General features: G+C 30.9%; 1 pseudogene; it reads left to right on the plus strand.

Moving 5' to 3' along the window:
* Positions 1-467: 467 nt before the first annotated feature.
* On the plus strand, positions 468-1,431 carry LOC120226266 (annotated as a pseudogene).
* The last annotated feature ends 2,135 nt before the right edge of the window (positions 1,432-3,566 follow it).

The raw sequence follows: 3,566 nt of genomic DNA on the forward strand, positions 1-3,566 counted from the left end.
TAGGGTGTATTATCCTAGTGAAATAAATCAGAGAAAGTCAAATACCATATGATTTCCTCATACGTGGAATTTAAGAAACCAAACAGATGAACATGGGGTAAAGAGAGAGAGAGACAAACCATAAAATAGACTCTTAACTACAGAGAGCAAACTGAGGGTTGCTGGAGGGGAGGTTTATGGGGGGATGGGCTAGATGAGTGATGGGTATTAAGGAGGGCACTTCTGGTGGTAAGCGCTAGGTGATGTAAGTGACGAATAAGCATATGTAGGTGATGAATCACTAAATTCTACTCTGGAAACTAATATTACACTCTATGTTAACTAACGAGAATTTAAAAAAACATAAAACAAAAAACTAAATCATTAAAATATAATATGAAAATGTAATGAAGGTACATAGCTGATTAAACTAGATTTTGTTATTAGGATCTATTCAATAATCTCTCTGAATTACCAGGCATGCAGGTTGGATAGAAGACATCAGTGATGAAAAACTCTACAGTAACAACATTCATTCTTCTGGGACTGACAGATGACCCTGAACTGCAAGTTCTGATTTTTATCTTTCTATTTTGTACCTACATGCTGAGTGCAACTGGAAATCTGACCATCATCACACTCACTTTTGTGGATCCCCGCCTTCAAACACCCATGTACTTTTTCTTACAAAATTTCTCCTTCTTGGAGGTCTCATTCACCACTGCCTGTATTCCCAGGTACTTGTATAACATAGCAACAGGTGACAAGGTCATTACCTATAATGCTTGTGTCATCCAAGTGTTTTTTACTGACCTCTTTGCAGTAACAGAATTTTTTCTGCTGGCCATCATGTCCTATGACCGCTATGTGGCCATCTGAAAACCCTTGCATTATGTAACCATCATGAGCAGCAGAGTCTGCAGGAGTCTTATGTTCTCCTGCTGGTTGGCTGGACTCTTGGTCATAACCTCCCCACTTAGTTTGGGGCTGAATCTGAAATTCTGTGACTCAAATGTTATTGACCATTTTCTCTGTGATGCTTCTCCCCTCCTGAAGATATCATGTTCAGACACATGGCTCATGGAACAAACTGTCTTAATCTGTGCTGTGCTGACCCTTATTTTGACCCTTATATGTGTAGTTCTATCTTATACTTCTATTATCAAAACAATTTTAGGATTTCCATCTGTCCAGCAAAGAAAAAAAGCCTTTTCCACCTGTTCTTCTCACATGATTGTAGTTTCCATCACCTAAGGCACATGTATGTTCATTTATATGAATCCTACAGCAAAAGAAGAAGTGACTATTAATAAAGCCATTTCACTACTCATTTATTCCGTTTCACCTATGTTAAATCCATTTATTTAAACACTGAGAAATAAGCAAGTAAAAAAAGCCTTCAGTGACTCAATCAAAAGAATTGCAGCATTCTTAAGAAGTAAAATAAAATAGCAGTCAATAAATGAAATTAAATAAAAGGTGTGGCTGCTAAACATTTGTGAATGCTTTTAATTTTATTTAACTTTTAATATTTCACTTATGATTCAGCTTCTTTTATAATTTACTTACATTGCACCATAATGAGCTTATTTCTTTCCTTGATTGTTACTCAACTTCTTGTGGGAGACATCTCAGTAAAGAAAATGAAAGTGTACTTTTCATAAATTTGTACACAAATATATACATTAATATAATAAATCTTATGCTTAAAAATCTATTCTATAGTCTTCCATAAAACTAATAGCATAATGCTGCTAACTATTGTACTCAGGTGTGCATAAAACACTACAAAACCTAAGTAAGATTGAAATTTTATGATGAAATAAGTGCAGGCATGATATAATAGTGCAAGGATCAACTGAGACACAAGACAATAGCATTCCTATACTATAGGAAAATATATATAAAATGTTTAAACATGTTGGATAAAATCTCACAAATATTCTTTTGAATATATAATTAAGAGTAAAGGTTAATATATGGGTAATCGCAAGGCATCAGAGATACAGAATAATCCGAAATGAAGATAAATAACTCCATCTATGACTTGTGGTTTCCCAGGAAAGCAAAGAAAGGAGGATGACAAGTGGCAAAGTGTAGAGTTATGGGTTACAGGGTGTTGGATTAAACGTCCATATGGAAAAGAAAGATGAAGGGTCAGGATCCAAGTGGTGAAAACGCATGAGACTAACAAAACAGCATAAGGCCAGGATTTTAAAAGTATGATTTAGAAGAAAAATGCCCACTTTTATGAAAAGACAATTTTCTCTAAGAAATTTTTCTATCTCCTTTGAGTTATGAGCTATGGAGGAGGAGTTGGGAACCATTATCATGTTTCTCTAACTAACTGATAGAGAGCATTTATATCCAAATTCTATAAAAATAATCTACTAACACCATATATAAAGAATGAAACAGCGAATCCAAATATAACTCTTTGGAATTAAAGAAATACATATTGATTGAAATAGACACACTTCATGACAATTCATAAAAAGCTATACACAGAAGAAATCAAAGAATTATTCATCCATAAATATATTCATTATTTTCATAAATAAACGGAACAAAAATTAAAGCAACTCCTACTCATTATATCATTTTAAAACTATAAAGTTAATTAAAAGTATGTAGAACATGATTTCACTAAGATAAGAAAAATAAATTTCAAAAGGTAAGTAAAACTGAAAGTTGATATTTTAAAAATTTCAAACAAATTGATTATTTCTCAGAACCATGAATTAATACAAAATAAAGAGAAATAATGGAAGATTAAAAATCAGAAATAAGATATAACTACTAATGCAATACTTATAATAACTTTATGGATATACTAACACAATTCCACAAAAACAAAATGTGAAGATCTAGAGCTACAAACAAGTTTTTAGCAAAACATACTTGAAAATTATTCAAGATGTGTAAAACTTAAATATATTAATCTCTATATAACATTTGTTAAGGCAAATAAAATTTATCATTAAATAGACAAAAGAGCCAGAGTACAACCAACCATGGTAAAGCAATAGATAATGTCATTAAGATTTCAATTACCTAAATAAAAAATAACAATAAAAAGCTCTGCCTAATGAAACTTATGAAGACATCCTAATAATTGACAGAAATATGATTAAAACATTACAGCAAAAGGTTTAGTTTTTGTTTCAATTTTTGTTTAATAATTAACTGATGAATATACTTAGACAATTATGTTAGAATCCAACAAAATAGCCAAAAATTATACTATGACCAAATGATTTATTCCAATTATACAAAGGTATAGATGATATATATAAATAAAGGATAGATAGATTGCGATGATAATAGATGGATGATAGATAGATGATAGATAGATGAGTGATAGATATGTAGATTATAAAAGATGATAAATAATAAATGTATACAGATATAGAAATACATATATGAAATATAGCCTGATTTTGTTGTACCAATATACTAAAGAAAGGACCTTTTATATGGGCTTTGATTAATAAACTATTGCTAGATAAAAATCAGTAATTGCTTCTAAAAATGTTAAAGTGAAATAAGAATATGGTCAACTACTAAAGTATGATAAAATATCTAAA

Source organism: Hyaena hyaena, unplaced genomic scaffold, assembly GCF_003009895.1.
Source record: "Hyaena hyaena isolate Hyena2069 unplaced genomic scaffold, ASM300989v1 scaffold_1655, whole genome shotgun sequence".
Taxonomy (NCBI): domain Eukaryota; kingdom Metazoa; phylum Chordata; class Mammalia; order Carnivora; family Hyaenidae; genus Hyaena; species Hyaena hyaena.